We start from the raw sequence: 26,949 nt of genomic DNA, 5'->3' as shown, positions 1-26,949 counted from the left end.
AGAAACTTTTAGCCCCCTCTGTTGTTCCGGGAACAGAGAGACTTCAAACAGAGATGAGATCAAATAAATCATTATCACATCCTCTCCTACATCTGGTGACTGAGTTAACATAGTAATATCTATTTCTACACATGTATAACTAAATTCAAAACAGTTAAAATATAAATTGAAACAGTTAAACTATAAATTGAAACAGATAAATGTCAACATTGGCTACTAGGAAACGATGCTGATGACAATCTTGATGTTTGGTATGACTACTGTAGGGAATCAACCAATTGGCGAGGACTGCTAACCAATAACTGACTAGAAGTTAACATACTATGGTTTACAGTCTATTTGGCTACCGACGCTTGGTGGAACACTTAAGGGTACAATCCTAGCCGTAACACCGATAGCGCTATGTGGAATTAGACTAGATAAACCATGAAATGATTGGCACCGGTAATTCAAAGTTAATGCACACACAAGTGTTGTGATACTTCTGAATGACATGCTGCATGAAATCAGTTCTTTAGTGTCTCAGCTAGTTATGAAAAGCTTTCTACACTTTTTTTTTCTTCTCTTCAATTTTTTTTTTTTTGGGGGGGGGGGGGGGGGTCATTTCCCTAGTTACTCAGGATTTGATAATAGCCTTATAGCCCTAGGATAGGTTTGCGTCTCTTTTGTCCCTTAGTAGCCAATACAGTACCTAGTGAGACACCCCAGTTAACTGAATTCACATAGACGTACACTGACAACACCCAGACATACACTGCATGCACATAGCCCCGCAGATGGTAGGGTAAACTTGCACCAGTGGTATCTGTTTCTTGTTGCAGTGGAGAGTGACTGGGAATACTGCCGTCTGAGCGTGGCATGGACGCCTGCCACGGATCATCTGGACCCATCAACCTGGTCATCCTGAAGATTCTGACCATATACTACTGATGCAACGCTTTTATTCAAACATAAAAGAATTGACAGGTCAAACGCTTCCATCTTTATCCTCCATCTATCTTTTTCATGTACCCTTTTTTTTAATCTTAGTTAGTTAGGCTGCAAGTTTTCTTTTTATCTTTGATTCACATTTTTTTTCCGTTTCATTAATAGGCTGTGACTAATATATGTGTGTTTACTAAATAAATTTGTTGTCTAGAAATTCCATTTCTTCCGAATCATTTGTGTTTACTGAGTGGATTAGTAATTCTCTTATAAAAGCAAAGAACTCCATGATTAACTAGAAAAATTCCCGCGGAAATTTTGAATGGGACTGCTGACTCTTTGGTAATGAGCTGAACAGTTTAAAATTTAAACCACTGGAATCGCTCAAGAAATGTGGAAGTTAACCATAATCAACATCAACTAAAAGTATCTCACTGTCCCTGAACATGTATTTAAAAAAATGTAAATGAGCTGAACAGTTTAAAATTTAAATGACTGGAATCGGTCAAGAAATGTGGAAGTTAACCATAATCTAAAAATATGTCACTGTCACTTTAAGAGCACATACATTTTTGACTTGGAGCCGTCACGCGCCCCACATTGCATTGAGATCGCATGAGAGAAGCACCCCTTGTACAAAAGCCTCTCACGACTTAACGGTTGAAGATACAGATTCAAGAAATGGCTCGTTAGAACGGCAAGGGTTTGGGGAACACGAGCATGTTCTCATTTTCTTAATCGGATAAAAAATGACCAAATGAGAGCAGGTTGAAAACTTATGATTTATCAGAAATGGAGAGAGGAAGGCGCCTGAAATTAACATGTACAAGACAGGCGAATTAGTCCGACTTCTCTTGCTTAAGGTGAAAATAAAGGTACTAAATGACACCTTAGCCAAATAAAAGTTAGTTTGTCTGAAAGAAGACACTCGTGACTACAAAATGTGAGAATTTGACGTCTAGTGACAAAAGATCGTTGCCATGGTGACGAGTTGAAGTGACGTCACGCACCCACATTGCATTGAGATCGCATGAGAGAAGCACCCCTTGTACAAAAGCCTCTCACGACTTAACGGTTGAAGATACAGATTCAAGAAAGGGCTCGTTAGAACGGCAAGGGTTTGGGGAACACGAGCATGTTCTCCGAAATCCCTCATTGGCGCCGCTTCGCTACACCGTCGACACGCCACTCAACCCCCCCCCCCCCCCCACGTCGACGACAGACGAGACAAAAGCCTTACTGTATATTGTAGCAACGAGAGATGTACACAATTGAGATTTAGAGCCTACTCAAACTTTTCTTAGTTTTTTTTTACTGCACATTAAAACTTTAATGTAACATCTGCTAGCTCTTTGCTAGCGCTAGCAGGTGCAGCTAGCATGTAGGCTACCATCTCTAGCACTTAACTTTTCCAATCTTGTTAAAACAGCAACATAACGTTCAAACACATCAAATACGTTTCAATACATCGCCAGTATTAACGTGATGTAGTTTAGGATGGGGAAAACTTGCAAAATCACACTTATTTAGCATTATTCACCAGACTACAAACAATTGCCTTGCAACTTACCTCAGACGAGATGAAATGGGAGGAGTAGGTTCTCGAGAAACTTCTAATTGGTGTCATTAAAGCGTCTCTCATTGGCCACAGCACAGACAAGCAGAAAACGAACCAATCAGGGAAAAGAGAGAAGACTAGATCCAACTATCATCAAGATTGGTTGCATTCCATTGAGATTGTATGACAGACGCACCCCTGGAACAAAAGCCTCTCACGACTTAACTCTTCAAGATACAGATTCAAGAAATGGCTTGTTAGAACGGCAAGGGTTTGGGGAACACGAGCATGTTGTAATTTTTTTAATCGGATGAAAAATGACCAAATGAGAGCAGGTTGAAAATGTATGATTTATCCGAAATGAAGAGGAAAAAAACACCCAAATTAACATGGAAGAGATTGGCGAGAGAGTCCAATTTCTCTTCGCTTAAAGGGAAAATAAAGGTACTAAATGACACCTTAGCCAAATAAAAGTTAGTTTGTCTGAAAGAAGACACTCGTGACTACAAAATGTGAGAATTTGACGTCTAGTGACAAAAGATTGTGGCAGTGGTGACGAGTTGAAGTGAAATTTTTTCTAATACATTATTTGGTTCCCGGCACTGGATGGCTAATTAGCCAACAGAGTGTGTGAGAAAGCTAATTCAGCTACTGTCTTTGAACCCGAACAGGGGGGGGGGGCTTTCATTCCTTAAAAAAGATTTCGACACTGAGCTAAAGATGGGACAAATTCCTACAAAATGAGCTAAAATTCGTATCGGTCGGATAACGTATGCGCGCGCAGCGTGTCTTGGAAAAAGGTGCTTGAAGTGTGATTTTTTTCCCATTCATTCCCAATGGGGAGTTAATTTGGGAGTTTTTTGGGAATAGCGTCGCCAAGGTAACTGGGAATTCTTAGAAAAATAATAGCGCAGCGAGTCAGATCGAGCCGCATCGTTTGATACCTCATTTGTGCCGGTGCGATGTACGGTACGGGCCGCATTTTAGCGGAAAAATCGTGGAATAATATATAATAATAACAACTAGAAAAATTCCCGCGGAAATTTTGAATGGGACTGCTGACTCTTTGGTAATGAGCTGAACAGTTTAAAATTTAAACCACTGGAATCGCTCAAGAAATGTGGAAGTTAACCATAATCAACATCAACTAAAAGTATCTCACTGTCCCTGAACATGTATTTAAAAAAATGTAAATGAGCTGAACAGTTTAAAATTTAAATGACTGGAATCGGTCAAGAAATGTGGAAGTTAACCATAATCTAAAAATATGTCACTGTCACTTTAAGAGCACATACATTTTTGACTTGGAGCCGTCACGCGCCCCACATTGCATTGAGATCGCATGAGAGAAGCACCCCTTGTACAAAAGCCTCTCACGACTTAACGGTTGAAGATACAGATTCAAGAAATGGCTCGTTAGAACGGCAAGGGTTTGGGGAACACGAGCATGTTCTCATTTTCTTAATCGGATAAAAAATGACCAAATGAGAGCAGGTTGAAAACTTATGATTTATCAGAAATGGAGAGAGGAAGGCGCCTGAAATTAACATGTACAAGACAGGCGAATTAGTCCGACTTCTCTTGCTTAAGGTGAAAATAAAGGTACTAAATGACACCTTAGCCAAATAAAAGTTAGTTTGTCTGAAAGAAGACACTCGTGACTACAAAATGTGAGAATTTGACGTCTAGTGACAAAAGATCGTTGCCATGGTGACGAGTTGAAGTGACGTCACGCACCCACATTGCATTGAGATCGCATGAGAGAAGCACCCCTTCAACAAAAGCCTCTCGCGACTTAACGGTTGAAGATACAGATTCAAGAAAGGGCTCGTTAGAACGGCAAGGGTTTGGGGAACACGAGCATGTTCTCATTTTTTTAATCGGATGAAAAATGACCAAGTGAGAGCAGGTTGAAAACTTATGATTTATTCGAAATGAAGAGGAAGAAGTCGCCCAAATTAACATGGGAGAGATAGGCGAGAGAGTCCAACTTCTACTCGCTTAAAGGGAAAATAAAGGTACTAAATGACACCTTAACCAAATAAAAGTTAGTTTGTCTGAAAGAAGACACTCGTGACTACAAAATGTGAGAATTTGACGTCTAGTGACAAAAGATTGTGGCAGTGGTGACGAGTTGAAGTGAAATTTTTTCTAATACATTATTTGGTTCCCGGCACTGGATGGCTAATTAGCCAACAGAGTGTGTGAGAAAGCTAATTCAGCTACTGTCTTTGAACCCGAACAGGGGGGGGGGGCTTTCATTCCTTAAAAAAGATTTCGACACTGAGCTAAAGATGGGACAAATTCCTACAAAATGAGCTAAAATTCGTATCGGTCGGATAACGTATGCGCGCGCAGCGTGTCTTGGAAAAAGGTGCTTGAAGTGTGATTTTTTTCCCATTCATTCCCAATGGGGAGTTAATTTGGGAGTTTTTGGGGAATAGCGTCGCCAAGGTAACTGGGAATTCTTAGAAAAATAATAGCGCAGCGAGTCAGATCGAGCCGCATCGTTTGATACCTCATTTGTGCCGGTGCGATGTACGGTACGGGCCGCATTTTAGCGGAAAAATCGTGGAATAATATATAATAATAACAACAAAAATAAACCACTGTCCTAGGTAGAATAACAATATGTGCCTGCTTGCTTCGCAAAGCAGTCCCATAACAAGAAAAATAAACCACTGTCCTAGGTAGAATAACAATATGTGCCTGCTTGCTTCGCAAAGCAGTCCCATAACTAAAGTAGCAACTTCAGATTATGAATACTTTATAATAGGATTTTTATCGTTTATTTTGCTCCTACAAACAAGCAAAGTCAACATGGTGCCCCAGAGGTTGCTGAGGAAATTAGAACTCCCCTCAGTACTGTCTAAATTTCTCATAAGCCATTACGGCAACCCAAATAATCGCTACATATTTGTGGTGGATCTATTTTGTTTTTGATTTGGGGAGACGGAACTACATTATTGTAAATAAGCGCGAGTGGCAGAAGGATACATTGATAAATGGGGGGGAAGCGTTTGGGCGGTTGTTGTGTTGACTGGAGAACGAGACAAGGAAATAAAGTTGTGCTGGAGTTCCCTCTCCGAATGCTGTTTCTTTTTCCCACAACCTTTGTTTGGAGTGATCCACATACGCTCTTGTCTACTCTTCCCGAAGATACAGTTACATAAAAATATGGCTTCACATTTATTGTTATATCTACAAAATACTGCTATGGAAAATATTGCTCGTATCATTCATAAGCATTACCATAGGGACCTCACCATATTAAAGCGTTGTTGTTAACCTTGTTATAGTGTTTGTGCTGCTCGTACAGGTACAGAAAAATACATAGTGGATTTGCATGCCTTTTATTAATCAGCCGCTGAACATATGTCTCCAACTTTGTCCAAAACCAGCCTGGTGTGTTCTTTAGTCTTCATAATGCTGACTAAAGATGAAGATTGTGGTTCACAAACACTCTCCATCTAACCTCGCTGAACAAGAACTGTTTCACAAGGAGGAATTAGCAAACATTTCAGCTTCCTGATGTGCAAAACTGATAAACGTAACCCAAAGGACTTGAAGCTGTAATTGCAGCAAAAGGGTGTTCGACAAAGTGTTACTTCAGTAACCTTGCCAGCAAGCTGAATTCTTGCGGTATTTGTCCACAAACACTATGACAATCCATTTTGTACTGCTTCAGCAGATTCGTTCGCAACCGACGTTTTTTAGGTCGGACCAATCAGGCGTTGTCTAGGGCGGGACATGAATCTTCACATGAAGCTGTGACGAATTCAGGAAACGCTGACGCCAGGGGGAAACAAACAAACCTAACATGGATGAATGGACGCTGCAAGTAAGGTATTCCAACTTGAACTTTGTTTCATGCCTACCAACAGTAAAATCTGAGTGTATATGACAATGCTAAATTAAGTTGATGTATTATTTGATCTCAACTGATAAAATAAAGTTAACAACTTACAATAATTAATTACGTTTTTATCTTTCATTAAACAAAGTGATGCTAACAGATCATCTGAGTTACTTTTTAAAGTATTACCTCCCTACTTTGCTGCACTTGTGGCCTCCAAAACCAGGAAAACTTTCAGCTAGTGCCAAATTCCTTCAGATTGAACTGGCATCAAGTTCTCAAAAAGAAATGGTTTGAGGTCGGCTGGGAAGGGGTCAGACTGTCTGTGCTCAGACTCTATGCCACACATTGCATCAAATCTTTTGTCTTTATATCTGTCGTCCCAGAAGTATCCCGCTTCTCCACTATCAGTTTCCTGAATTGTGAAGAAACAAATTTCCCCTTAATGCAGCCTCCATTGGGTTTATGTTAGTGTAAATTACGTTTTGTGGCAAAACATGGCTGGCATGGTAAACACTTGGCACATAGCAACAGATGGTGGTGGGGAGACCCTTACGTCAGTGGATGGTCTGCTGATAGCAAGTGATGACGGCGATGTTGTCATTCTTCTATAACAAATTGTGTGCGGATAATTTTTCCTCAGCTCTTCAACAGCACACGTACAATCCATCCAATTTACTTCCAGAGGAGCCAATCATGAGTCAGGACGAGCGTTAAATTAGCAGAAGATATTAATAGCAAGCAGGGTGAGCAAAATATATTAATAGCTAGCAGGGAGAGATGCTATCAGCAAAATGTATGGTGACATGCTGTGCCCTTTCAGCTTCCACAGATGCTCACCAGCCCGCCTTCCTTCGCCTCTGTTTTTATATTGTGTCGTCATGGTGATGGGTTTTCGTCTATGTGTCTAAATAAAGAGGAAGCTTTAGATGTATTGACTATCTGAGATCACAGACTAACTAGCCTCTAAGAGCTTACTCCGTGTCGTCATCAAACAGCCCATTTGTAATTAGACACTCGTGGGTGTATTTATAAACAAATACAGTACGTGTTTTTCCTTTAAACTTTGCGGAGAACATAAACATGACCTTTGCCGCGGCAGTAAACACCTTATTTCTTTTGCCCATCTCCTCCTTTGGCTGTGTGAAAACTCAAAGCGCCCTGCTGTGTGTCAGCAATCAAAAATCATGTTCTAGATTAAAACACAGTTTCCATAGTTACCAGGGGGAGCGGATAGGAAAGGAATGAGGCACAGCTTTCAAGCGGCTTGTCACGTAATGAAACTTCCAAGGTTCCTCTCTGTAGGAGCAACATTATGTAACAAAGAGGCGCCTCATTCACACATTCACAAATAGTGCTAACTTAAATCCTTTATTGGTCTTATTTTGATGTGTCATTTAAAAATATATTCTCATGTAGACTCTGTAAATCTCATTCTGATGTGTCCTTACACAAAATGATATGCAAATGTAAACCAGTACTGTATAATAATTGCCTCCAAAGTCCAAATAATGGCAGCACAATGGCAGCCCGGGTAAAAAAAAAATACTTCAAAGCAGCATCATTATTTTGTGTTGTCACTTGATTATAATAGAGTAAGCCATCCCCAAGGTAAGGGCTAATAACACACTTACTCACATCCATCTTATTCTTGATAAATAATTCCCTTGTAATTGCTTATTTTTCTCTTTCCGATAAATAATTCCCTTGTAATTGTTTATTTTTCCCTTTCCAAGCAAGACGCCATATCCAACTACACTTCATAATATGACGAGGGCTATTCTTGGAAAATTTGACAAGCTATATCTTAGCTGTTTTCTCCATGTAGTTGTTTTTCAATTAAATCAAGCAGGATGAACAAAAAGGTCCTCAAGTTGGCGTGTGAGGATGCTTGACGTGCAGGTTAATAACCCCTGTCGAGAAATGGTGGACATTGGGTGACCTTGCTGGTTTGACATGGTATGATGGCTGTACTATATTATTCTGCCTGAAGTCCTCAGAGGAGCTTTGCATGGCTCATTGGCTGTCCTGTGCTTTAATCCACTGCTGTCACTCCAAAATTACCTCTGGCAAGCTGTTGTGGAAGAAGAAAAAGAAGATGAACAACACGCTCTTGTGGCCAATCGCGCTGTTGTACTTACTGCAATACATGCATTAGCTGATAAATAATAAATATGACAAAACAGTCATCAGTCTATTGAATATACCATACCTTTCACTGAAAAAAAGAAAACACCAAATGAATTTAAAAATATTGAGGTAATCAACCACAGTCAATTCTGTACTTAGGTTACGATCAGTTTAAAAATATTCAATTGGTGTAACCTGAAAGTTTTACCTTCAAGTAATGCCATATATTAAGGCCAAGGCAAACACATTATATTTGGTTATCCTAACTTAAAATACTTTAGTTGGATTAACTAAATAACATGAAGAATCCTCTTTGTTTGTTGTGAGTATGTGTCACCGCCACCCGCTTGACTTTTTTTTAATTTGCTTTCCCCAGTTGCCTTGAAGACGGTGGTGAGCAGAGCCGGCGCACCTGCGGTGTGTTATGATTAGTTGGCCTTATAAGCCAAGCCGCTGCAGACAGGTGACGTCAAAGTATTCTCCTTGCTACCTTGCTTGCTGCTTACGACGACTTCTAAGTCCTGGTTTTGCAAAGTATACTCGCTTCGCATTGTTACCCGTTTAGTATTTTTTAGAAACACTGCTGACCTTTTCAGACACGTCAAGATAGAACATGCGACTGTAATCATGAATCACAAAAGCTGCAGCAGTGGAAAGATGCTGTTTCAAGGAGATGAAGAGCAAAGACTTGGTGGCTTCAAGACAAGAAGTTTCAGATGGAGCTGCCAGCAAGAGGTCATCCACATACTGCACCAGGAGAACACCAGGGGGCAGTTCAAGTGGAGACAGCAACTGGCGAAGACAGTCGTTGAAGAGTCCAGGTGAAAGGACAAAGCCTTGAGGCAGGCGATTGTAGGAGTAGCAAACACCATTCCAAGTGAAAGCAAAAAATTGCTTCATTGAAGGGTGGAGTGGAATGCAAAATAAAGCATTAGCCAGGTCAATGCAAGTGAAATGAGTGTGGGTTGATGCAATTTGAGACAATGCCAAGTGAGGACTTGGGACAGAAAAAGTAGGCGTTAAGACGGCCGCATTAATCGCTCGCAGGTCATAGACCATGCGAAACTTTCCAGTATCTTTCTTCTCAACGGGTAAAATAGGCGTGTTATAATCAGAGCCGGAAATTTCACACAACACTCCTGCTTTGAGCAAACCGTCAATTGTTTCCGAAATGCCAATCATCCCAGCCTCTTTCACAAAGTATTGGTTTCATCTGAAACACAACAGGTGAGACGTTACAGAGACCAACATCAGTGGGCTCCATGGACCACAGCGATGTGGGAAAGAAATCAAGAAGGTAACCAACAAAAATTGCTGTCGGTTGTTTCACTTCCATGGTGCCTATCCAGAAGCTGGTGTTCCAAAACGGAAGTGGGTAAAAATGTATTAGACTGAATCCAATAAGCATCAAGTGACAGGAAATAGAGCAATTAAGAGTGAAATAAATTTTGTTCTCTTCATAAGCTAGCCAATAGCAGCACAGTAGAGACATTAATAGTAACACTTGTTTCCCTCATTAGCACGTAGCAACATAATTGAGGAGTGAAGGCTTTATTTAATTACTTTATTAAGTGTAATCTTTTGCGTGTTCAAATAAATCAGAATTGAGATCTCATGAAGAAGTTTTCCTTGCAAGGATTTATTAAGAGCTCTTAAGACACAGGAAAAAAAGCTTACATTCGAAAAGTGATGATAAGCTCCCAGTGTGTAGAAAATATGGAAACCCCCAGGTGTCTTTATACTAGTAGAAAAAGTTATCTCCGCCTCTTACATTTGACAGAGAGATAGTGTTGAAAATAAGCAGGCACAAGATACTGACATGGTCATCTCAGCTCCCCACCAGCTTCGGAGAAATGATGTGGACAGGCTTTGACCTTGGACCTTCAGTTTTTACGACCAAATGACTAATGACAAGAGACTCTGACAACTTTTAAAACACAAACATTCTTATCTCAAGAGATGGTGAGGAGTAAGAGGTTCAAATGAAGTTCACAAAATCATTATCACATTGTTATTCATTTAACTACACATGGTTATATCACATCTATATACCTATAACTAAATTCAAAAACAGTAAAAATATAAATTGAAAAAGTTAAATGTCAACAGGAGCAAAAAAAAGCAGACTAGTAATGAAAATAATATGTTGGTGTCAGAAGGTAAGAAACTTTTCACATATCCATATTCACTCAACTACGTAGAGAGACATACCCTGTGACTGGACTGAGGAGGACTACGCCTCCGCTTGTCTGCTTGTAAGCAGGGGAGGGGTCGAGGTGGATCAAACCATTTTCAATCTAATGGGGGGGGGGGGGTGTACTGTATTTTTGTTGTTTAAATATTACTTTTAAACTCTGTGCTTTTATCTATCTAACTGTTTCTAGGTTGTTAAAAAGAATACACAGTAAAAATATATCTATATACTATATATCTATATACTATATACTAAAAATTTGGGGGTGCTGTTTTTGGGGGTGCTTCAAGAGGCTCATAATAGATGCCAGATGCGTATGTAGGCCATTTTTGGGGGTGCTGAAGCACGCGGCCTCCACGCCGTGCGAGCACCTCGCCTCCAACCGGTTACCTGCAGCGGCCCCTCAGTTGTGCGCCCATTACCATCAGCCAGAGACTCCAGTGCAGCATTCCAGCTACGCGTGCGCCGACCGCCCAGATCACATCCAACTGAGTTTTCTTCAACTGAGGATCGAGGCTCGCCGAGTCCCTCTCTCTCTCGTGCACTGGAACCAGTCCGTAAATTCACCTTCATTGCAATCTGACCATATACTACTGGTGCAACAATTTTATTCAAACATAAAAGGATTGATAGGTCAAAATGCTTCCATCCCTACTCCCCTTCTACCTTTTTCATTCCCTTTTTATTTTATTTTTTTAAAATTTATAGTTCGTTAGGTTGCAAATTTTCTTTTATATCTTTGAATCATATCTTTTTTTCATTCCGTTCCATTAATAGGTTAGGCTGTGACTGATATATGTGTGTGTTTACTAAATACATTTGTCATCTAAAAATGCAATTTCTGCCGAATCATTTGTGTTTACTGAGTGGATTAGTAATTATCTTATTAAAGCAAATAACTCCATGATTAACTAAAGTAGCAACTTTAGATTATGAATACTTGATAATAGGATTTTTATTGTTTATTTTGCTCCTACAAACAAGAAAAGTCAACGTGGTGCCCCACAGGTTGCTGAGGAAATTACAACTCCCCTCAGTACCATCTAAATTTCTCATAAGCCATTACGGCAACCCAAATAATCGCTACATAGTTGAGAAGGGCCAACTTCGCCCCGATCTCACCAAAGTCCGGGCGGTGGTCGATTGGCCCTCTCCAACAGCAAAGAAGCCTGCAGAGGTTTCTGGGGTACGCCACTTTCTCCCGGCGATTCATCCAGAACTACAGTTTGGTCTACAGGTTGTTGTAGAAGTCGACGCGTCGAATACAGGAGTGGGGGCGGTGCTGTCCCAGCGATCCTCAGTCGACCAGCACCTGCACCCCTGTGCCTCCTTCTCTCGTCGCCTCAGCCCAGTGGAGAGCAATTATGACGTGGGAAATCAGGAGCTATTGGCCATCGTCCAAGCACTAGAAGAATGGAGACACTGGTTTGAGGGCGCCACTAAGCCATTTCAAATATACACCGACCATAAAAACCTGGAGTACATCAGGTTCCGCCCAAAGATTGAATCCTCGTCAAACCGGGTGGGCGATTTTACTAACCCGATTCGACCGCCCTGGGTCCCGCAATGCCAAACCGGACGCATTGTCCCGAATGTTTGGGCCCCCGGAGGACAACCTGATGCCTAAACCTATCGTTGAAGCCGACCGGGTGGTCGGTGCCCTGCAATGGGAGGTCAAGCAGAAGGTGGTGCACGTTCCTGAAGGTTGCCCAACCGGGAAACTATTTGTTCCAACCCCACTCCACTCAGAGGTTCTACAATGGGGTCAGGAGGCAGTTGTACGCACAGTCTCATCGCACGAAGATTTTGGTGGCCGGAACGCCGAAAGGACGTACGCAATTTCGTCGCGGCATGTACAGTGTGTGCCCGCTGTAAGCCGTCCCACCTACCTCCAGTGGGCCTGCTCCAACCACTGCCCATACCCTCGCGCCCTTGGTCCCACGTGGCTTTGGACTTTGTAACCAGCCTCCCGCCATCCCAAGGGAAGATGGTCATCCTGAACGCAGTCGATAGGAGTGTTATGATTAGTTGTAGGGCTGGGTTTAAAATATCGAGATATCGATTTTGCTTTTCATAGCCCAATATCAGTTCATATAACTATGTATCGATACTTTTTTTGGTAAATAATGTGCCCGAGGCGAGCACGTACTTGTTCAAAACCTTGTGTGAGCGTTGTTCAAATGTGCCCTATTGTTATTCAGAGTACCCCAAAAGGAGCCCGGTGCTTACAAAGAAAGGAAACAGCTCAAGCATGAGCTGCTCCAAGCTGCTGATTGCTATATAACTTTAAAAATGGGCTGCGTTTTAATGCAAGCGGATCGCATCGCACGTCTCCCTCTTGAAAAATACACATATGCAAACACACACTGTTTAGACAGATGCACTATGGAAAAGCTTTTCTTTATGCAGTAGTTTTAAATGGCTTACCTTAACTAAAATTCTGTGTCACATTGGAGCCAAAAGTAGAATCCTGATCGTTTACTGCGCATCTTGCTGCTCTAAATAGTAAATAAGTCATACTACACTATACCTTACACAAGACTACGGACTACTTCTTCTACTACTACTTCTTCTTCTACTTTTGGTTCATTAGCGCCCCCCTTCTTTAGTATATATTTATATATATATATATATATATGTATATATGCATGACTTTTTCTTTCGTATCGCGGTTGTCAGGTGCTTTTGGTGCATTACTGCCACATTATTAAACGGAGTGCATACATGTGGCAGCAATTAAACTGTACATTAAATTAAAGAAAAAGTGAAAGACTGAACACAAATACCCCCCAAAAGAAGTAAGGTAAGAAATTGGACATAAAAACACAAAATGTGGATGCATAATTATGCACTATGACTGTGTCTCTTATGTCAATTTGTTTTTATTTATTTATTAACCACTGGAACCTTAACATAAAAACCGCCACAGGAATGTGAACGTTATGATTTGCCAGAGTTTTTCCCCACTTTATCTACATAGTGCTGTAGTTTTATTTAAAATATTATATATTGTTTTGATCAGGTCATGTTCAATAAAATATCCATGATTAATGTAACTGCATTGGATTCAATTATAAATGTAAATATTCATATTTTCAATAATGCTCCAAGTAAGCGAAAGAAGTTCTACTATTTGCAACATTGGTACTTCTGAGAATGTCTTCCAAATAAAAGTACAAAAAAATAAATAAAAGTACAATTGGTACTGCATAAAAGTACAAAAAAATAAATAAAAGTACAATTGGTACTGCATGGTATCCTTAATTCCAAATCAATGTGAATCGAATCAAATCGGGCCCTTCTGAATCCAATTGATTTTGGAAATCTGAATCGATACCCAGCCCTAATTAGATGGCCTTATAAGCCGAGCCACTGCGGACAGGTGATATCGAAGTATTCTCCTTGCAGCCTTCCTTGCTGCTTACGACAACCTCTAAGTCCTCCTGGGGCCATATTTATAAAGCTTGCGTATGATCAAAATGAGACCAACACTTTGCGTACGAACATTTCTGCGCCAAAGTTGGTATTTATAGAAAACAAACTGAACGTGAAACTTTACGCGCCGCCACGTCAAGTCTGGACCTACCGTACGCAATCCGCACATTCTAGAGACATGGGAAAACAGTGACACAAACAGTTTTGTGGTGCATTTCGATTCCTCAAACGCCATGTATGCTGGATGTTGGGTCACATTAATGTTTGTTTTGCTCCAGACTTGCTCCGATGACACAAGTACACCGCGGAGTAGAAAGCACACGAATTAACTTATCTTCTCTCATTGATCACCTATCTTGAAAAAGTCTCATGCAATAAATCATATTAATGACAACTAATGGACAAATACTGCACGCATTGCGTCACGCAACAGTTGCGTGTGTGTGCGCGCGTGTGAGTGTGTATTCATTAGTTCACCTAATCACCTAATTCACCTAATCTTACCGATTCGATGTCATCATTGAAATGAGTTTCCTCCGCAGGGTAACCGGGCTCTCCCTTAGAGATAGGGTGAGAATCTCGGTCATCCGAGAGGGACTCAGCGTCGAGTCGCTGCTCCTCCACGTTGAGAGGAACCAGTTGAGGTGGCTCGGGCATCTGGTTCGGATGCCTCCTGGACGCCTCCCTGGGGAGGTGTTCCGGGCATGTCCTACCGGCAGGAGGCCCCGGGGACGACCCAGGACACGCTGGAGAGACTATGTCTCTCGGCTGTCCTGGGAACGCCTTGGGGTCCCGTCGGATGAGCTGGCTGAAGTGGCTGGGGAGAGGGAAGTCTGGGCTTCCATGCTAAAGCTGCTGCCCCCGTGACCCGACCCCGGATAAGCGGAAGAAGACGGACGGACGGACGGAGCTTTTATTATCCACAAGACAGTGTAGCGATAATTGATTGTTGTTATGACGAACTAATAAATTATACGGACACTGAGGGAAGGTTTACTTCCTGCAGTCAGCGTTAAGGGGCACCACATCAGATTTTACTTAATTTGGGGAGAAAACAAACGAATAAAATCCTCAAATACAGTGGTTCTTTGAATTAGTAAAGGAATTAATAATCCACTCAAACACACAGACGATTCAGACGGAATTGAATTAATAGAACAAAATTGTATTCACTACCTTCACCACATAGAGAGTCAAATGCACTGCCTAACCTGACTATCCTATCAAGAAATAAAAAGGGAATAAAATTAAGCTAATGAAATGAAAAGGAAACATGCAACCTATGAAACAAAGAGGTAAATTAGAATGTAAGTGGGGAAACAAAAAGGGAATCAAGATTCAAGGTCTTTAAATAGATTGAAAAAAATAGTTGCGCCAGCATTATGTGGCCAAATTTGCAATAAAGGTGCGACTTACGATTTTGAAGTTGGATCAGGCGCACAGGAGAGAGAGAGAATGGGACGGAATGTCTGCTTCCACAGGTGGAAAAACAAAAAATAATCCACAAGGACTGACATTTGATCACGCTGCTTGGCTGTTAGCTAGCAAATCAGCGCATGGTGATGTGACGAATAAAGATAATCAGTGTAAATCTTTCCAATACACGGCCTTTCATATGCAAGTCAGTATTACTATATCGCTCGTTTTGCACATTATCACACTTTGTATTTGGACATAAAGAAGAGAAAATGAATTCAGCACTAAATGATATATCATCAATTGGATAAAGGACTGCGCTGTAAAGAGCCTGGGGGGGGGGTGCTTTGCATGGGAATACATCGTGAAGAATCTTTGTTTACGTTTTATATCCCGCCCCCTGAAGAGCTTTCCGGTTACCTTTTTCTAACAACGAGGAAAATAGTGACTACTGCCGCTGATGGTATGGAGGGGAATTAGTTCTCACACATGTGCAGAAAGTACTTAATAATTAGAGTTGGTGCCCGTTTGTTGCAGGTTATATGCGACCAACGTGACGTGCCGTTGGCCAGGCTGATGCTGAATTTTGCCCAAATCTGACTTTTCCTTTGAAGTGTGATAACTTAGTCATTTATGAATATTTTTTTTTTCACTTTAACTGCTCAAAATGTTCAGTAGCATCAGACGTATCTATACATATACAGTATATATATATTTTTTTTATGCCCCCTATTGACAATAAGAGCATTATTATGCTAATAGCAAGACTAACTATGCTGTATGTATATATATATATATGTAAAATAAAAGTCTAATTTGAGTATTTCATATCTAAAATAGGGAATGATGACTGGAGGTCATTGCGCGTTAAGAAATAAAAACCTTTTGAATACTAGTCAATAGCATGTAAATGAGGGACGGCGGATAAATTCCGGATAAGTCCGATAAATTACGTAGAGAAAGGACGGCAGAGTTCTGTGTACACTTAAATTCCGTGAAATATTGTGTCTGTGTTTTGTCTCTGTGAGCTCTTGTGTGTGTCTGTATGTCATATTGTCTGAATGAGTAATACTTTTATAATGTGAGAGATACGAGTTGGAAATTAGATTGCGGCGTCGGAACGTTTGTGTAAATGTTGTTTGTAAATTGTCCCCCTCACTCAGTCTGTGTCTGTCTTGTGGGCCCGTGCGTGTGTGCGTTTGTCTGTCTGTGTGTTATTGTCTGTAAAAGAAGTCTAAAAGTATTTAAATTGGGTAAAAGGGATTGTTAGGCAGGGCCTATTAAGTCTGTACAATTATAATTTGGAAATGAGAAATTTGGGGATGTCAAACCTGAGGTGCGTGGGCCGAAAGTGGTCCTGTCAGGGGTTAATACCCGGTCCTCAGGGGAAATTTGTGAGAAATAATAATAATAAATAAAATAAAAACATTGTGGGGTTAATTGAATATCTAATGGGCTTAATTGGATAAATTGGTACTCAAGGGAGTTTATCTGAGATAGTACTAATTAAAAGTAAGTAAAAAATTTGCATTGCTGTGAATGATGAATATATGTACTAAGGGGGTGAGTGTGTTTTATGATTACGCCCATCTTGTAAGTGGCGACCAATCGGTGGTCGGTCCGTGCTTGTTCTTGTGCCACGCTTGTGTGGAGCAATCCGATTGGCCATTCTTGTAGTGGAGTTGATCGATGCCTGCTGAATGTTGGTCATCTGCCCCTATAGAGACGGGGGAGGTGAGAATTGCACAGACCCCGGTTGGGTTGCATTGTTGAGAGGAATTAGTGATTGTAAATGTGTCCTGGAGGCATGTAGGAAGAGAACTATTATACATGTTTAGGTGTGTTTAAAAAGAAAGACAATGGTTAAATAAGAAGAAAGGAAGGAAGGGATAAAAAAAAGTTAATAATTAGTAATTAACAAAGGGCCATAGATGAAAGAGAAGATTTTGATGAAGAAATATTCAAAATTTCTGTGTGCTTTTGTTCCTTAAATTGACATTTTTCTTTTTAATTTAATATGACAAGAGTACAGATAGTAGGAAAATGATTGGTGATCGATGTAAATTATTTATTACACAATTACACAATTTCTATTCGAGGTTGGATTGGCAGTAAAAAATGTGATTAAGTGGCAGACAAATGTGTGGAGTTCTAATGATTGTTAGGTGAGTTAATTATTATTATTATTTTTAAATAACTTCAGAAAGAAGGTGATATAACATTGAATTTAATAATTGAATGTAGTTCTTAAGGGCTATAAGGGATCTTTGTAAGAACACAGATTTATCCATTGTTGTAGTTTTTGGATTAATAAGTCACATAGTATTAATTTCATTCAATAAGGAGGTAGTTCAACAACTTAAAGTTATGAAAATGTACTTCTAACTTTTGATATATTGATGGCATTAGGTGTTAGACTGAGGAATGGCATTTGAGAAGAATGTTTTGATTATGATTGTGTTAATAACTCCAAGTGGTATAAAACATGTACTGCTGGGTCTGAGTGGTAATCAGTGATGAGTGATATTTGAAACGCTGTAAAGGAGTGATTTAACATTAAGCAATAAGGACATTTCCATGCGTAATATTATGCTACTTCACTACATTAGGTAGACGTGGGAGCACCAGTAGTTGGTTGTATGTTTGAATGTGAATCAGTCATTAATGAGAATGTTAAAAAGGGATAGATAGGCAGATAAGTTGAAGATGAAGAAGAAGAAAGGTCAGCAGAATGTGTGTGTGCGTGTGTGCAAGGTGCCATAAATACTTAAGTTAATAGTCCCTCTCCCAGGGGGGTACGAGGTGAAATGAGACTGATAAAATAACTCTTTGACTGCCAAAAACGTTAAATAACGTTTAGTAAAATTCTATGGAGGAGTGCCAAAGACGTTAAAAGACGTTTGTTTCAAAACAGAGGTGAAACTAACCATTTCCTATTGTTGATTACTGAAAATCGGAATAAGGTAGAAACAAACTTTTTTTCTGATGAAAGATGAGAGTCCAATCTTTCATTTGGTAGTATGTGTGTTTCCATAGTCCAAACACATAATTTTCTGTGGACCTTGAAAGATCAGTCAAAATGCTTAACTCGGCTGGCACCCATGGCATCCCTTTTCTGAAAACGTCTGGCAGTCAAAGAGATAAATAAATAAGAAGAAACAGTATATTGTAATTTGAATGATATTAGAGTTATGTAAAAGAAAAGTGCAGAATTAGTGGATGAATTCAGTGTGATTCGATAAAGTGTTTAGAACACTGGTGGGGTGTTGATGATAAACAGATAGGAAGTGTAATATGAGAGGTCTCTGTTTCTCCCTTATCAGTGTAACCCTGAGTGAGTGACTTTACTCCTTCCCTTTCTGTGAGCAATAATTCAGCTAGCCTACACTTTCTTTTTGACTACACTCCCAAATTGCAAAATTAACTGAAGGCAATGTGGAAATGAAAAATATCACTTGAATGATAGAACTTTCGATATGGAATTGCATTGGTTTCATGACTTTCTAATAGAATAAGACGATTACGTACTCGAAAATACTATAGACTCTTTACTATTACTTTGACAGGTAGTGATTTTAAACCCTTATTGACTAAATTTTAAAATACCTACTAGGTATTATTGTGGTGTTTGCATGTACTAGCAAACTTGACAGTGACTCATGTAGATCCTAATTGGAACAACACAAAAATTGCAAGGAAGAGCCTTAACAATGTTGTATTGAATGTAGCCCTAGGATTTTTATAAAAGATTGGTTACATTGACAAATGTTTTCCTAAGAGAATTCTGTTTAAGCTCCTGCTGTTGATGAGTGAACGGATCCTCCCCAGCAGTACCTGATAAGTACTGGCATTGAAGAGAAAAAGATTATTAAAAGGTTTAAGACGTAAGCATATATTATAAGTTGTAACGACTAACAGTTATGGCAGAAGGAAACAGTAGTTACTAAGATGGGAAGAGTCAGCGTTAGAGGAGATAAGGGATAGAGTTGACAGTACTTTTGTTTTTGTTTAAAACTGAACAGGAAGAGCTGTTTAACCTGCTTTCTTATGAATTTTGAATATTAAGTAATTCTGATGTTGGTTTAATGACAGCATGTAAATAAGTGCTGATTGAAAGTACTAAATGTACTAACTAGACATACAATATTAAATAATTTGGATTCTGAAACAAGAAATTTGGAAATTTAAGTAATGATTAACAATACTACTACAGTACTGTATACCCAAATTGTATATTCTGGTTTAAATTTACCCTGGAAGCAGTGGCGTAAATATCGACGGTGCAGCCAGTGCGTCGCACCGGGGCCCAGAGACAGCGCAGGGGCTTATGACAGAGTGTGTGTGTGGGGGGGGGGGGGGGGGGAGAGAGAGAGAGAGAGAGAGAGAAAGCGAAAAAGCAGTGGCGTAAATATCAACGGTGCAGCCAGTGCGTAGCACCGGGGCCCAGAGACAGCGCAGGGGCCCATGACAGAAGAGGGAAAAAAGGAGAGAGAGAGAGAGAGAGAGAGAGAGAGAGAACAAAAATGAGGAAATAAACGGGGAAATAAATGGCCAGAGTTATTTTGTAAATACGATGTCGGAAATTATCATTTCCTGACTTCGGCATCTGTCAGTCACGATGAGTCTTGACGTGATGCGAGTTGAAAAAAAAGTGGTAGCAAGTGTGCGTGCCACAATCGCCGTCATGCTTTGCAAACAAAAAAAAACAAAAAAAGCAAAAAAAGAAAAGACAAAAAAAAAACATGACGTTAAAGCTATTGGAAGAGATGTGATTGACGTGGTTTGAGTCCAGGCCATTAGCGAAATCTAGTGTCCGCTCCCACCAGAGTCGAGCTGTAGCTTGTCTGCAGCTAGCTCCATCGCAGAAGTGACCCTTCAGCCGCATCTCGCTTCTCCCGGCGGTCAAAAGGTGGCTTCCCCGTGTCCCCGCTGCCTAGGCAGCCTCAGCGGATGAATTTGACGCCAAATGCAAAAAGCTAACATCGCATTTGGCTCAGGCACTCTGGACCTTTCTCCAGATACAAGGAAACATGTTTTTCTGACAAATGCTACTTTAGACCTACAGTATAGGAGCGTCGTAAATGACTTCGCTGAGCGCGACGCGCAGATGAGCTTCTTCTCAATGAGTGATTATAGCTACAAATTCATTTTGTTATGAAGTGCAGTTAGTGGGATTCAAATCTATGGCAAATTACTTAATTGTTTTTTGATGCTATAGTGAGCCTTTTGCACATGTTCAAACATTTAAAAGTTGTAAAACAGAATATAATGTATTGGAAGATTTTTGTGGTATTTTTTATCTTCAATATAGATGTCACAATATTAAAATTGGAGGCCCTGCAAAAGTCCTTGGTGACAAGTCGCAATCTTGTTGGCCCTAAGATTTGAAACAAAAACACTAAATTATATCTTAAACCCATGGGTGGTATTGTGACCGGTTGTCAGCTTTTTGATGTTTTAAAATAAAATAACACCCACGGGATGATTTTGGGGCTGTGCAATTATTGTATGAGTTGGGGCGCTAATTATGCTAAGATAACAATGCCACTTATGTAATTGAATTGACAAGGAAGTGAAAATGTTTAATCAAATAAATGCCAGACAACCTCCCACCAACAGTAGTGACTTGGTTTTGATCAAAGGTCCATCCCAAGGTGGGAAGGTCCTTGTAAGTGTTGTTGACGACTCCGAAGGCTGTGAAGATCGCTGAACGACCCTCCTGGATTCACCTGTCACGGCACAAAACAGGTTCCATTGACTAACAGCTTGTCCGGTTGCGTAGCAAAGCCTGACCGAATCAAGGTCAGAGAAGGGGAAAACAAGCAGCTCCCCACAAATTTGCCAAACCGCTGTGAAGTCCAGGGCCTGTTAATTGAGGAGACAACGATTCCCTCTGCTGAATCGAACGGGAGGGTAAGATCAGACTCATTCAGGGCTGTCTTTTGATTTATATTTTTTGTTTTTGGGGCCATCTTGAGGGGGAAGAGAGACAGCTGGCTGAATTACTAACACTGAACAACATGTACAGAAACAATGGACGTTGCACACACTGGATTACAAACATTGGACAATACACACACATTAGAGCAAAAATGCTGGATAATGCTTACTGGAGCACTAACACTGGATATTACACTCGATGGGTCAAGTACAGTACAGGAAAAGAACACATGTTGCTGATTGACAAATATAGAGGTGTGATGTGCTGGTAACCTCTCCCTCATCAAAAAGACAAGAAAAAATAAAAATCAGATGATTTCTACCTGCAACTTAACGAGGACATTGGGACTTGAAAGGAACGTGTGATTGCATTTTATGGGTAACACTTTGGATTATATTGTTGCATTGATGATTATTCCGTTAATATGGTTTTTGATTAATAGAGAATGTTATGTGGTATTGATATTGTTGACAGAAGACTATTATTTGTGTTTATATATATATATATATATATATATATATATATATATATATATATATATATATATATATATATATATATATATATATATACATATATAGGAATATTTTATTTGTCTATTTAACAAATACATGGTATTGGTATGTTTTAAATAATTGTGGAGGTGATACTCAGAATTCAAGGATGTTGTATAATGTTTTCATTAGCAATAATAATAATTGACAACACGGGTCTGATAGCTGGACATATGTATATTTAAAACAAAATGATGAAAATTATTACGAATTGACAGAACAATATGATGAGGATTTGGATGACACCAATGTTTTAAGGGAAAAAGGAACTAAATGAGTACACTTCATGATTTTTATCAAAAAATTATTTTGAAGTTTGACAATATGATGTTTAAATGTGCTATTAATTTGATAACTAGGGGGGAACGTTGGAAAAATGTTATAAGTTATCACATGAATAAGCACTTTACTATTTGCTGCAATTAAAATGCTACACCCACACACACACACCAGATGTTTTTTTTTTTTTTTTATCATTGCGAGTTTAGTAACGCCTTTTGTTCCACCTTCTAAACTTGAATAAATGTGCAGAGCAGGGAGGTGGAGGCAGGAAGTCTTTTAGTGCTGAGGGCATCCACTTCCTCCTTTCTGCAGAAAGACAAACTTGGGTGTGGTCCTTGATTCCTGTCTCACGGAGTTGCATCATTTGAGAATGATTTAAATGTAACCCTGAGACAAACATCGTTATGTATGCCTTGCAGAGAGACCTCTGCCGGTAAAAAGAAAAAAAAATGTCTCATATATATATTACATTCAGTTGTAAACAGATAGTGGAGTTATGAGGACATTGTTTTAGAAATGTTTGAAAGGACGACCTTGTCTGTGGTGGACAGGTGATGTTGTAAGACCCCTCTTATGTTTAGAATATGTATGAAAGATTATCTACACAATGGCTGGTTTTTCGGCAGAGGCCTCTCTGAAAAGCACCATAACGATAGTTGTTTGCATCCCAAAAGAATGATAGTGCATTCTGGTGGTGGGCACGTTCCATACATAATTTTTAACACTTGGTACTTTTAAAACTGAATACGGACCCCCACTATGCACTCCCCCAGCCAGTTCTCAAACTTTGCTGATCCAATGGAGTGATTGGATACAAGCCAAAGCCAAACAACCAACACGTTTAAATGTGGCATGTTTCTTTCTGTGTGCATTGTTGAAATACAGGCTATTTTGTGGTTTTAGACGGAATTTGGCTTATTTCATAGTGATGAAATGAAATCAAAGGATTCCCTAGGTCAGGGCTCAACTCAACTAAACTAAATTTATTTATAAAGCACTTTAAAGCAACCATTGCTGCATACAAAGTCCTGTACATGGAGTAAAAAATCTGACATGTAATAAAGGTGGGCAAAACAAATATAAATAAATAAAAACAGTTTAATAGATAAGTAAATAAAATCAATAATACTAAACAAATTAATAAATATTAAATATATATATAATAAGTAATAACTATTAGTAGTAAAACATACAAATACAGCAGACATCAGAAAACTGAAACAATGTAAGTCTCAAGCTGCCTAACTCTGGTCCTCGTGATCAATTTTCCTGCATGATTTTGACCAGTGTATGTTCTCTCGTCCCTCTCAGGTGTGGGTGTGTTGGAAGAGTGAACTATGTAAAGGAGAATAGATCCTGATGACCTGAGTTGGGCAGCCCTGTCCTAAATTGAAAGGCAATAATTGTAAAAATTCAACAAATACAACAAATAACTTCTGTAAACAAAAACAAAAAAAATAAAATCAATTCAAGAGAATGCAATGAAACTTGAGAGCACAATCAACAACTTGTGAGTTCATGTGTACTTGTACATATTTTAGCATTGTCAGTGTTACACAAAATATACCTTAAAAAGTAATGTAAAACATATTAAAGAAAATAACAGTAGTATTATTGTAATTAAAGAAAAATAGCAGTAGGCAAATATAACCATGAAATGAAATTGTACTCATTTTATCACATTTTGAATCCACAAAAAGGAGCCTAGGAGTAGGCGGGGTACAGCCTGAACTGGTTGCCAGGCAATTGCTGATTATTAAAATAGTTGTCGATTAATTTGATAATTGATTACTTGTTGATTAATCGATTAATTTTGACAGCTCTTCTACCACATTTAGTTAATTTTATGTGCATCAGGGAAAATTACATGAACACTCGGTTTACAGGCATTCGGCAACTACTAGAATGACAATAGCAGTCATTTTGACTGCTCTGACATTATTTGTATACAACTTGTATTATTATTGAAAAGATCCAAGAATAAATTGGTGGTATTGGTAAAACACATCAGGTCACTAAAGGAAAAATATAATTGATTGTTTTTATTTAACTGACACAACATAACTTCTCTTCAATTACATATGCATAGTTGTGAAGTCAAATTGCTAAAATTTTCTCTTTGGAAAAAAAATGTGTCATGGTTTCAAAATAGGTTGGTGTCATTATTAGACCTTGAAAATGAAAATTATTAAATATATAAACATTCTAAAATGCTGTGATGGCTGCCAGCCGGCTGAAAACACTCTGCTGCTACGATGTCATGGTGTTTTGTGCAGGGCTAAAAGTTGTGGGGACAGCTTCTTCACCCAACGGAGGGAAGTTACTTTTTCAAGGTAACTGTGGCAACACTGGTTGTACGACAGCACACAATTCTGAACAACATACTCAGCCATCAATGTGTCTCAAGACATCTTAAGTTATATCTTAAGACATATTTTGGAGACATCTTTTTTATTGTATTTTTTTTTCTTCTTCTTTCGAGAGAGCTCAGTATTGTTCATTCGGTAATTTTACCGATTTGACATGTCATCATCATTGCTCTCTTTTTTAATTTTTTTTTATTTATTTTGTATCTAGGTGAGTATGTGCATGTGTGCGTGCGTGTGAGTGTGTACTCATTAGTTCACCTAAAACCTATTAAAAATCCCATATATATAGACAGTGGGCCGAAGCGACGTATCTGCTTTAGTTTTTGAGATCAATGATTCCTGGTGAGGGAAGACCTGAATCGTTTATGTTTTGAAGTTTATTTTTTTCTGAATCAGATTTTGTTTGTTGGCACTCTTAATTATTGCACATTTTCCCAAAATCAAGTTGTAAATGTCATTAAATGTGCAGGCAACGCTGCAGACTACTATGTTAGTTAAACCAATAGCACGCAACGCTACAAATCACGTGATGTTATTCAGCCAATCTCAGATGTCGATATGCAACAGCAGTTGGTCACAACAACAGCTGAGCTGTGCGTGGTCACGCTACACAACGAAACATTACACAAAAGCACTTGTGAAGCTCGAGACCTGAAGCTATATTTCTTTGTCGCTGAATATTCGTTTCGAATTACTTAAGTTAGTCATCACACATGGTGTGGGAGGAAAAACAGAAAAAAACAAAGTTGGTGGAAGTTATGTGGGTTTAAGTGTCAGATGGCCATGCAGCTCCAGACAGTGAAGGGCTTGATAAGCCACACACTCACGGTGACAAGTTGACATTACGATTTGGTTTATTAAGGGTATTTTATTGATCTTACAGAAATGTAAATGGCCATAGAGAGAGAGATCGGGGGAGGAACGTATATGATCTAAAAATATGATCCTTTGTGGTCACTCAGCAAAATTAAAAGAAAAAAAAACTACCATGGAACTTTGTTGGACATAAATAATTGTCCAATGTAATTACACACCTTAGGGTTTGTATTTTATCCATCTTAGTAGCATATCGATGAACTATTAATTATATTAAATGAACAACAACTTGAGTTAGTAATCTTCAAATGACAGCTGATTCAGTTTGCAGGTGCATGTCCCCTTGACATAGTTTGTTTTCTTACAAGAGCAATGCACCAGCTTGAGTATTGGTTCTGGAACTGGAAGGAGTGATCATCCAGTCCATTCATTCCACATTGCAGCAGACCTGTCCCGGACTCCGAACATTGCGGCAATGGTGAAGAATGCCCAGCAGCGGCTCCACTTCCTGAGGGTTCTCAGGAGGGAGAACCTCAACACCACTTCTACCGCTCCTGTGTTGCGCTATCACAGTGTAGTACCCCAGCTGTATTGAGGCGGAGAGGGAGAGGTTGCAGAGAATATAAAAGGACAGCAGAGCAGATCATCGGCTGCTCTCTGCCCTTTCTTCTGGACATCTGCCACTCCCGCTGCCTCAGTAGAGCTCAGAACATTATTAAGGACTCTTTTCACCCAGGTCACTATCTCTTTGACCTGTTACCCTCGGGCAGGCGTTACAGGTCACTAAAAATCAAGAACAGATTCAAAAACAGTTTTTTATCAAAGAGCTGTTCAACTCATACTCATCCTGATCATTTAAATGACTAATTTGTATTATGCACTTTACACTACTGTTTACTTTATTATCACAATGTGTAGTTTTTTAATCTGTATTTATTATTATTTATTCCATACTGTGTGTTGGTAATTGTTTTAATTTTGCATGAGGGAGCAACACAATCTCGTATCTTAATGTTACAATGACAATAAAGGCCATTCTATTTTATTCGATTCTATCCATCCATCTTCTCAGGGGCAGAAACAGGCGTACATTCAAGGCTGCTTCTGTGGACTGCAGCCTCATACCGTACTATGCAAGGACTCTATCTGAAATAAGTGCTTTTTTCCCCCCTTCTTCTCTGAGCTCATTTTATGTTTGGATATTGGCAAAGTACATGTAGCAGTCTCTGTGATACCTGCTTTTGGCTGGAAATGCAGCAGATTCCTGAAATTTAACTTCTACATATAACTTATAATGAGACAATGCTTGAACATACATATTAGCCAAAGCTAATTTTCATTTTCAGTCTCTAGGCAAACATAAGCTATCCATATAACATGTAACAAACTTTGTTTTTACGGTTATGCAAAGCCTCTTCTGCTACTTGTACCAATTGGTCTGTCCACAGAAACACCAAATTTATACAGCAGTCCA

At 39.4% G+C, this 26,949-nt stretch overlaps 2 long non-coding RNA genes across 3 annotated transcripts; one reads left to right on the top strand and one right to left on the bottom strand.

Moving 5' to 3' along the window:
• Positions 1-6,272: 6,272 nt before the first annotated feature.
• LOC144053826 (uncharacterized) lies at positions 6,273-9,412 on the top strand. The gene is made up of 3 exons (XR_013294522.1): positions 6,273-6,328; positions 8,845-8,931; positions 9,065-9,412. It is a non-coding gene; the product is annotated as an uncharacterized LOC144053826 (long non-coding RNA).
• Positions 9,413-10,881: 1,469 nt separating this feature from the next.
• On the bottom strand, positions 10,882-13,214 carry LOC144053827 (uncharacterized). 2 transcript variants are annotated; one of them, XR_013294524.1, is made up of 4 exons: positions 13,090-13,214; positions 12,552-12,658; positions 11,785-12,067; positions 10,882-11,206 (listed from the first exon to the last, which is right to left on the bottom strand). It is a non-coding gene; the product is annotated as an uncharacterized LOC144053827 (long non-coding RNA). The 2 variants fall into 2 exon arrangements; XR_013294523.1 differs by lacking the exon at positions 10,882-11,206 and having other exon boundaries at positions 11,313-12,067.
• Positions 13,215-26,949: the final 13,735 nt, after the last annotated feature.

The sequence above is a fragment of the Vanacampus margaritifer genome, chromosome 6 (genome assembly GCF_051991255.1).
Source record: "Vanacampus margaritifer isolate UIUO_Vmar chromosome 6, RoL_Vmar_1.0, whole genome shotgun sequence".
In the NCBI taxonomy this organism is placed as follows: Eukaryota; Metazoa; Chordata; class Actinopteri; order Syngnathiformes; family Syngnathidae; genus Vanacampus; species Vanacampus margaritifer.
This window is presented reverse-complemented; position numbering and strand designations above follow the sequence as displayed.